Genomic DNA, 10,130 nt, shown 5'->3' on the forward strand with positions numbered 1-10,130 from the left:
AGCATGGCTGCTAACAGAGTGGTGTAGGTCCAGGCCAGGGAACTGAACCTGGGCTGCCGAAGCAGAACATGCTGAACTTACCCACTAGGCCCCCAGGGGTGGCTCCTAATTTAACTTTTGATATACAAACTAATTTTAAAATATATTCCTCTATATTTAGGCCTTATGCCTGAATCTGAGAAGAACTGAACTGGGTTCAAAGATGAAATCCTGGAATACTGTTCAGCCCTACTCACAAGCTCCATTCAGCCTAAAAAGTATATGAGAACAGCACAGACAAAGGATACATCTGAGAGAGGGCAGTTCTTGGGGCTGCCTTCTCTTCCTCCTATAGAGGGCCCCAGCCAGGTGAGGAGGCCGCCCTAAACAGAGGCCTCCTGGACTTTTGCCTTCCACACCTGTAAGGGCCCCAGCAGGTGGCGCTCCTCAGTCAGCAGTTCTGCGGCTCTGCAAACTGTCGCCGAGCGCACTGTCTGGAGCCTGAGAGCTGAAACTTGCTTGTCCACAGTGAGTGAGCTCCTCTTTTTTGGTGCCTGAGTCTCAGATTGTGTGACTCCCCGTTATCTGTGCCTGCATTTGCAGGATTCAGGACTTTACCATTTATACCCACTTAGGAGTTTTCCATGGGCAGTCCTGGCTATGGCCTCACGTATAGATTAAAATACGGATGCACGTTTGGTTGTAATCATGGGCTACAAGTGAGTGGGTAGGGAGTAGAGATCACATCATAAAGGGAAGACCAGAGAGGGAAGGGGGAACCAATAATAAACAGAAAAGAAAAACAAAGAGGAACCACATACAATTGCATTTACGCATCTGGAGAAAATTTTACATATTTTAAGGCATATATAAAGAAATTAAATTCAAAAATGAAAAAGACAGAGGGAATATATATGCTACTTAAGTAATTTTTTTGTTGTTGAACAAGATTCACCCTGAGCTAATGTCTGTTGCCAATTTCCCCTTTTTGTATGTAAGCCGCTGCCACAGCAAGGCCACTGACAGCCAAGCATTGTAGATCTGCAGCCAGGAACTGAACCCTGGCCACCGAAGTGGAGCATGCTGAACTCAAGCACTAGGCCACTGGGCTTGCCCGGTTTAGGTAATTTTAAAAGACACAAAACAAAAAACACCAGCTGCCTGATTCCAAAAAGAACTTGATTCTCCCCTGCCTTCCTCTGTATCTTATCCCAGGGAAGGGTTCTGTGCAGAGGCCTGCGAGCTCTGGAGCTGCAGTTCGGCTTCATGTGTTCCCTTAACACAGCTTCCTAGAGCACATTAGCTGCCTTTCCTACAAAATTCTACCAGGAATCTCTGAAATTAAGCATTTCTGGTCAAAATAAGTCAACATTGAATGGCACATTGCCCTGATTTTTCCTGTTTCTTACATCCTTCCTAATTCACCAAAAGTGATAATTTAAATTACATTTAATTTCCCTGTCTTATTGCTGAATTTGCCAGGTTCCTCTAAACTGATGGTTAGGTGAAAGCAGCAAATTAACTAGGGGGAAATCTTGCATCGGAGGCCTGACTGCTGTATGTGTGTCTGAGGAAGAGCTGTTAGTTCTCATTTCAAAACTTCTCGATTAATTGACATAAGCCTTAGAGGTGAGAAATTCTGGCCTTGAATCAGTGGCTCAAAAACCATCAATGGGTGACTGATGTCATCAAGAGCACTGAATCTTTCTAACATTCTTCTCTGGCATTCTCACGTTGACTTTCCACATGTTTCCATCCTAGACTTGTTACCTCACTGTAGTGGGTGAAATAGTGGCCTCCCAAAAGATATGTTCATCCAGAACCTGTGAATGCAAACTTATTTAGACGAAGAATCTTTGCAGATATAATTAAGTGAAGAATCTAGAGATGAGATTGAAGCCAGGTACCTGAGGGTCACTGCAGATATTCAGTAAGAACATGATTGCCTTTTGACCTTGATCCCAACACAGATCTAGATGAATCTTGTCAATTTGCTGTTTTCTTGTTTTTGTTTTTTTTTTTTAAGATTTTATTTTTCCTTTTTCTCCCCAAAGCCCCCCAGTACATAGTTGTGTATTTCTAGTTGTAGGTCCTTCTGGTTGTGGCATGTGGGATGCCTCCTCAGCATGGCTTGATGAGTGGTGCCATGTCCGCACCCAGGATTCGAACTGATGAAACCCTGGGTTGCCGAAGCAGAGCGAGCGAACTTAACCACTCGGCCATGGGGCCTGCCCCCTCTGTTTTCTTGTTTAACTTGAAGGGTGACTCAGGTCTCAAGGATTTGGGAGTTTGTTTGACAGAAGTAAGAGAATGACTTCCAGGGAAGTTGCAACTACCAGATGGCCAGCCCCAGCTGCTGTTGACGCCCAGAAGTCAGATTGCATAGGGGCTTATCAGGAGTGACCCCTTTGTTTCTCCAAAGCTCCTCCTGCCAAGCCCCTTAGCTCCATAAAACCCTCTGCTTTCTGCTCTTGTTAAGGCGGATTTGAGAGAGCCTATCCTCCCACCTTCTCATTTTGGCCAATTCGAATAAACCTTTCTCCATCTCCAAGGACCAATGTCTCAGTGTTTGTCATATCACACATCAGGCACACGAACTTGAGATTAAGAGGCTCAGTATAAAGATCATCCTAGATTAGGATGGGCCCTATATCCAATGACAAGTTTCCTTATAAGAGAAGAAAAGGGGAGGAGAAACACAGAGTAGAAGGTGATGTGAAGACAGAGGCAGCGATTAGAGTGATGTGTCTCTAAGCCAAGGAATGCAAAGATTGCCAGCAACCACCAGAAGCTAAGAAAGAAGTATTGAGTGGATTCTCCCTCAGAGCCTCTAGAAGGAACCAACCCTGCTGACACCTTGATTTCCGACTTCTGGTCTCCAGAATAGTGAGAAAATAAATTTCTGTTGTTTTAAGTCACCAAGTTTGTAGTAATTTGTTACAGCAGCCTTAGAAAACTAATACACTCATGGTCTAAATATGGCTGCTGTATCATAGACATCACATCCTCACACTATTATATTTAAAGCAGAAAAAAAGAGATAGGGGACAAGAATGAATATTTTTTATTAGTAGAACTTCACTCCTCTTACTTCTTATTAGCCAGGTCATATGGTCACCTCTGGCTGCAAGAGGATTTGGGAAAATGAATATTTAGAAAAATGGAGTAATGGGAGTTTGAAAACATAGGGAAGGGCAAGAGAGAGGGGAAGGACATTTTTAGTTGTCAAAAATGGCTACTGTCATTTAATGAGTAGGGACCAGTGATCCTAGAAGTCCTGTAATATGCAGTCTATTGAGACATTGTGGAGATCAATCATGAGTTATTCCTGTGGGCTCGAACCTGGCTGCCCTGTTAACAAAGAACAGGGAGGGAAGAGGGCAGGAGGGGTGGCAGATGGGTGGGCAACGAACAGGGACTGCAACAACATGGGAATGACTCACTGTGATTCGATAGCAGAACATTCTAGAAGGCCATGGCCTAGACACTGGGATTGTAGTAAGTGTTCTTGGTTTTTGTTGGTATATGATCAGATTCGTTCACTCATTCATCCATTTATTTATTCAATAAACACAACTCAAACTGACTTAAGTAAAAAAAGGTTTGATTTTTAGTATAAACAACCAGAAGTCCAAATGAAAATTTTTGGGTCTCCAGAAATTCTAGTGCTGTCATCAGGACTTGGTCTCTTTCCGTTTCTGTCCTTTGGCTCTGCTTTCTCTGAGTTAATTTCATTTGAACAGGCTCCTCCCACTCGGAGGTAAAACGGCCGCCAGCCATTCCAGGTTCACATTCCAGTCTCTTGGGAACCCCCAGGGAAAGGGAACACTTCTCAAGTGTTCCAATAAACATCCCTACTCGAAGTCTAATTGGGCCACTGGCGCACTCATTGCTGCACCATCTCCGTGACTTGGGGGGTAGATTATACAGCCATCAAGGCTTGGATTACATGGTGGCCCTGGATCTGAGAGGAGGTGGTGTTGGGAGTAGGGTCATGGATTCCCCCTCTCAAACCACATGCACTCAGACTTGGGAACAAGTAGTCCCCCAATGAAAATCAAATGTTTTAAAAAAAATTCCAATGAATACAGAGCAAGCAATGTGACAAATGGCTGCTACATTCCCAGTTTGTAAAATAAATGCCATGTCATACAAGCATGAGCTAGATGTATATGGTTCAATGCAAATTCATCATTACTCTCGGTAGCGGGAGGGCAATTTAGAGTGTTAGGAGGGCCTGGCAGGAAGGGGTCAGTAGTATTATCTAGATATATAGTAATAATTGAGTCCCAAGAAGGGAAAGCTGGGGGTGCTTTAGGAGCCCATACTGAAAATTACATTCAATTAGGAGCTATAATACTCAACAGTCTGTAAGGTGTGATGTTGGACATGAATCAGGCTGTCTGGTTTGATATTTAGTGGGCTTTCCAAACATCAGAAACATCAAAATGAAGTCCAAAATCCCCTTCTATTTAATTACTATGATTGGTCACACAAATTACATGGCTCATTTGTGAAGAATGGTATGAGGTGTGAGTGCTTGGGAATGTTTTCAAGGTGACGCTTCTGGTTTCCACTTAAATAAGGAGATGAAGAGAAAGAAGAAGAAAAAGAAGTCCTATAAAGTCGGTAGTACCCACGTAGACCCGTGGGCATGTCTCCAAGCAACAGCTTTAACTAATGCTGTTGTGCACGGTTTCAGAGGAAAAGACAATTGGTGAAATGATTTGATCCCATAAATGGAAATGGTCTTCTCTGTACAGCTCTATATGATGTGAGCATCTCACACCAAGATAGTAAACCTTGGCTTTTGTATATAGCCAACTTTTCACCACAGTATGACAAAGGTCCCCGCATCCCCTTACGCCAGTTCCAGGCCCCGGCAAAGAAGAGCTCGAGTTCCCCATGACATGACTTGGATTCATTCCCAGGTTAGTTTGCCAGTAAACTTCTCTCTTGCCCTTGAAGATGACTCTTCTAAAAAAGGTTGAAGAACATGGAGAATGCCAATCTGGGCTACCAGAAATGGCATGGTGGTGGGAGCCTTATATTAGATCTGCGTTCTTTGGAGGGCAAGGTTCATACTTCAAGTTTTCTGCTTCTGGCTGCCTCCCCAGACATGCAATTCAGTACTGAGCATGTGCTTTCAGTTACTGCTTGTTTGGAGTGAAAAATCACGTACATCTCAGACGTACTTTCTCCCTCTAAGATCCCCTCAAAATCAGGGACATATAGTCTGCCCAGAAATGCTCAAGGCCTCCAGGTGGCAAAACAACACTCGAGTGTGCTAGGCATCCAGGTGTTTGGAGAGCTGTGATAAAGTACTTCTCAGTGTTCTGCATTCTGATACTGCCATGTTTTTCTCTGCTTTTTACTGCATATTGATTATTGAAAAGATACAGATCTGGCATGAAAACGTCTTAGAAGAAGATCAAGAATCAAAGTTATGTATAAATAAATATGTTCTTCTGCTTGAATGTTAATAACAATTACAGTAACTTTGTATTCCAGTTACTCTGCTGAGCACGTTATAGGTAATATATCATTTAATCCTCACAGTATCTCAATGAGGTACCTATCGTTCCCATTTTACATATACGGGGAATGAGGCTAAAGAAGTCAAATAACTTGCTCGAGGTCGCACAGTAAGTGACAACACTGGGATTTGAACTCAGCAAGACTGATTTTCACACTATCCAATACTAACCCTCATCATATATCTGATCATCATGGCATATCAGTTTTGATTCCTTTGAAATAAGGAATAACACATTCCTTTGAAATAAGATTGAGATGCCGTCCATAATGCTTATTTTCAATAATTGAAATCTCTAATTTCCACATACTTCGGGTTTCAGGAGCTGGGAAGATTGGGAACAGTGAGGGATCAAGCTGAAAGAGCTCATCAGCCCAGCCCGGGCCAGCCCAGCCCAGCCCAGCCCAGCCGGTGCAGGCAGGCGCTGGGACACTCAGGAGAAGCTCTGACAGCCCGAGCTGGGCCCTGGGTTTGCGGCACTCAGCAGCATTCCAGGCAAAACAACCGGGCATGGGAAGGTGACAGGAGCATTCACTATCTCCGGGCCCAGCCAGCTGGGGACTGTTAGGCACCCCTTTTTTTTTTTTTTATCTAGACCTAGGTCAGAAGTTCTCCTAAAAATAGCCAGGCTGGGTTAGCTCTGGAAGTCATCGCTGCATCAAAGGTTTATTAAAGTTCACAAAACTCGCCGTAGCAAAGCCCTCCCTGACGGGTCAGCAACGAGTCAAGAAATGGTGCCTGTTGCTTTAAAACCTATCCGAATAAGCGCCCTCCCCGCCCACCACGTGGGGTTCAAGGCTCGGTCCTTCCTGTGACCGCGGTGGGTGGAAGAGCGAGGGAAGACTGTCCCCGCTCCCTGCGCCGTCCGGAAGGAGGGGGCGGCTGGGCAGAGGGCAGGACAGCCGGCCGGGGGCGCCCAGGTCTCTCGGGAGGCGCGGCCGCCTGCCCCCTACCGGGCCCGCGGTGCGCCGCCGGGAGCCCGCCCGTTCTTCCTGCGGGAGAGCCACGATCGTTCAGCGTCAAAGAGGAAAGTACACTGCTAGGGAGAAAGATGTAAATCTTCCCGCCAAGAGTTAAGCTCGCGCCCTCTTTTTCTGCTTTCTGTGAATGGAGGGTGCAACTTGTCATCGTCTCCAGGCTGACGGGGAAGTACCTGAAGCGGGTTCTCACTTCTGCACCTTCTCCTCCCCCCCGGAACAATGCCCCGTTCTCCGGGCCGCATCCGGCTGAGTGTGGACACACAAACCTCACACATTATTACTCTGAGACAAGCTGGCTGGGGCTGACCCGAGGGAAGGGTGCTCTCCGCGCTGCCCAAGTTACCGGGTTTGCTTTTCTGCAGAGGAGGACGGTAAAATATACATAAAATTTACCGTCTTCACCACTTTTGAGTGTATAATTCGGTGGCATTAAGTACAGTCACGTTGTTGGGCAACCATCACCACTATCCGTCTCTGGAACTTTTCATTTTCTCAAACTGAAACTGTCCGCATTAATCAGTAGCTCCCCAACCTTCCTGCCGGAGTCCCCGGAAACCACCATTCCACTTCCCCTATCTATAAATCTGACTACTCTAGGGACCTCAGGTAAGTGGAATCATACGGTATTTGTCCTTTTGTGACTGGCTTATTTCACTTAACAGTGTTTTCAAGGTTTATCCATGATGTAGCCTGTGTCAAAATTCCCTCTCTTTTTAAGGCTGATTAACATTCCATTGTATGGATATGCCAGGTTTTATTTATCCCATTCATCCCTGTGAATCCATTTCATCCACATAGACATTTGGGTTGTTTCCACCTTTTGGCCGTAATGTAGCTCTGAACCTGGGTGTACAAATATCTGTTTGAGTCCCTGCTTTCAATTCTTTGGGGTACATATCCAGAAGTGATCAGGTTTGCTTTTTAAATTATATATTATTGACCCAGGCAGCTTGCAGCCTATGCTGAGCCTTAGACCTTGCACCTCCACTCTGGAAGAGGAGATAAAGCCAGTGTATAAATAGCAGCCTTACACAGCAGAGTGTGGCATAGACATCTGTGATATTGTGATTTATAAAAAGAAACATATATTTGGTCTTCCGTTCTGGCACTAGCTCGTAAAACCTTTGTAATTTTCTAAGTGATACCAGCTCTGGGGGCATCTCTTGTTCCCAGTTCCTGAAATAGCACCAGAGCCATAAAAGTGAAATGGATGTCTTTTGTTATTCATAACAGGCCCCTTTCAACCACACTTTATGTTAATGAGGTGGCTTTTGGAATGCCCCTAGGTAACCTAAGGAGGATGGCTGGTTGCCAGGGGAACCAACCTTGATTTGAGGATTAAAACTTTCAGCCCCTCCTCCTCACCTCTGGGGAGGGGAGAGGGGCTGGAGGTTGAATCCATCACCAATGGCCAATGATATAATGAATCACGCCTCTGTAATGAAGGCTCCAAGACAACAACCACCACCACCACCACCACAAAAGGATGAGGTTCAGAGAGCTCCCAGGTTGGTGAACATGTGGAGGTGCTGGGAGAGTGGCTGCTCAGAGAGCGTGGACTCTACGCCCTTCCCACACACCTTGCCCCGTGCATCTCTTCTGTCTGGCTGTTCCTGAGTTACATCCTTTTATAACAAACCAGTAATCTTGTAAGTGGACTTTTCCTGAGTTCTGAGAGCTGCTCTACAAATTTATCAGACCCAACGAAGAGGTCATGGGAAACCTGGACTTACAGACGGTTGGTCAGAAGCACAGGAGACAACCTGGACTTGCATTTGGCAATTATCGCCTGAAGAGGGGGCAGGGGACAGTCTTGAGGGGCTGAGCTGTTAATCTGTGGGATCTGATGCCATCTCCAAGTAGACAGTGTCAGAATTGAGTTAAGGGGCTGCCCCCGTGGCCCAGTGCTTAAGTTCGTCTGCTCCACTGCAGGTGGCCCAGTGTTTCGTTGGTTCGAATCCTGGGCGCAGACATGGCACTGTTCATCAAACCACGCTGAGGCAGCGTCCCACATGCCACAACTAGAAGGACCCACAACGAGAAATATACAACTATGTTCTGGGGGGGCTTTGGGGAGAGAAAGGAAAAAAATAAAATCTTTAAAAATAAATAAATAAATAAAATATGTATAAAAAAAAGAATTGAGTTAAATTGTAGGACAGCCAGCTGGTGACACAAAATTGATGTATGGAAAACCCACACATCTGCTGTCAGAAGAGAAGCAAAGTTGTAGTGAAGTATTGAGAGTAGAGGAAACACACGGAAGGAGTGTTTTTTCTTTAGAATCTGAGTGGAATCAAAGTACAGTGAAGCAAGGAGGTGAAGATTCCATCCCTGACTGTGAGACTAGAGGGCGGGCACTGCTCATTTCCCTCGGGTACCCAGCATCTCGCCCAGCCCTGTGCACAGTGGGCAATTAGCAGACGTTTGTGGATGGTATGCTTGAATGAGTGAGAAAATGAAACGACATTTTGTTGGGGAGATTTAAAAAGATTTTGCCAAGCACTTAAACGACCCCTGAAGAATCTGTGGGAGGAGGTGGGGAGTGATGGAATGCTGGACGTGGAAGGAAGGCATTCCAAGGGGAGGAGAGTGAATAAGCGAAGGCGTGGAGGCAGAAAAGCCCCGTGCATATTCAGCAGAGGAGGAATCTGGCTTGTTAGAGCTGTGAGTTAGACAGTCCCTCCGAGCAGTGCTTTGGAAGACAGAGGCTGGAGGCAGGAAAACAGGGATGTGGTAGAGACTGCTGGTAGTTCCTCGGTATCTGCCCTCTTCTATAGCTTAGCTGGACAGATGGCTCCTGTTACAGGCTGAATTACGTCTTCCCCAAATTCCTGAGTTAGAGGCCCAACCCCCAGTGCTTCAGAATGGGACTGTATGGGGAGAAAGGGCTTTAAAGAAGTGATTAAGTTAAATGGACCGTTAGGGTGGGCCCTAATTCACTCTGACTGGTGTCCTTAGAGGAAGAGGAAACTTAGTCACAGAGACACCAGGGACGAACACAGAGGAAAGGCCGTGTGAGGACACAGGCAGATGGTAGCCATCTGCAAGCCAAGGACAGAGGCCTCAGGAGAAAGCAAACCTGCTTGGACTTTTAGCCTCCAGAACTGTGAGAAATAAATTTCCAGTGTTTAAGCCCCCCAGTCTATGGTACTTTGTTACGGCAGCCCTAGCAAACCAATACGGTCCCCACTAATTTTCAAAATCCCTGCGGTCAACAGGCTGTGGAGGGCAGACCGCACGCCACCTTTGGATCATGTCCTTACGAGGCAAGGAGCTCATGCTCCTCTTCTGCCTCTTTCATCCCGTGGGCTGTGGATGTGTTGCTGAGCCATCTTTGCACAGGGAAGGCAACACCCTGGGGGAGGCTGACCAGCAAGATGGAGGGAGCCTGGGCCTCTGATGGCTGTTGAGTCACCACCCCAAAGCTGGAGTGTCCACCTGAACTGTTCTGTGAGAAAGAAACAAACTAGTCTCCTCTTCCAGCAGCCCAGCCTGTGACCCCATTGACACAGCCGGCAGGCTACTCCAGGTGCCAGCCAGTGACTAGGACCTAAATAGTGAGGCCACTGGGGATGGACAGAAGGGAAGAGGCTAGGAAACACTGCACTGGGTGGGGTCTAAGCTACACAAAG

General features: G+C 46.2%; 1 long non-coding RNA gene across 1 annotated transcript; it reads left to right on the forward strand.

Moving 5' to 3' along the window:
• Nucleotides 1–6,311: 6,311 nt before the first annotated feature.
• On the forward strand, nucleotides 6,312–8,633 carry LOC139085089 (uncharacterized). The gene is made up of 2 exons (XR_011543118.1): nucleotides 6,312–7,101; nucleotides 7,782–8,633. It is a non-coding gene; the product is annotated as an uncharacterized lncRNA (long non-coding RNA).
• The last annotated feature ends 1,497 nt before the right edge of the window (nucleotides 8,634–10,130 follow it).

This window comes from Equus przewalskii, chromosome 8 (genome assembly GCF_037783145.1).
Source record: "Equus przewalskii isolate Varuska chromosome 8, EquPr2, whole genome shotgun sequence".
Taxonomy (NCBI): Eukaryota; Metazoa; Chordata; class Mammalia; order Perissodactyla; family Equidae; genus Equus; species Equus przewalskii.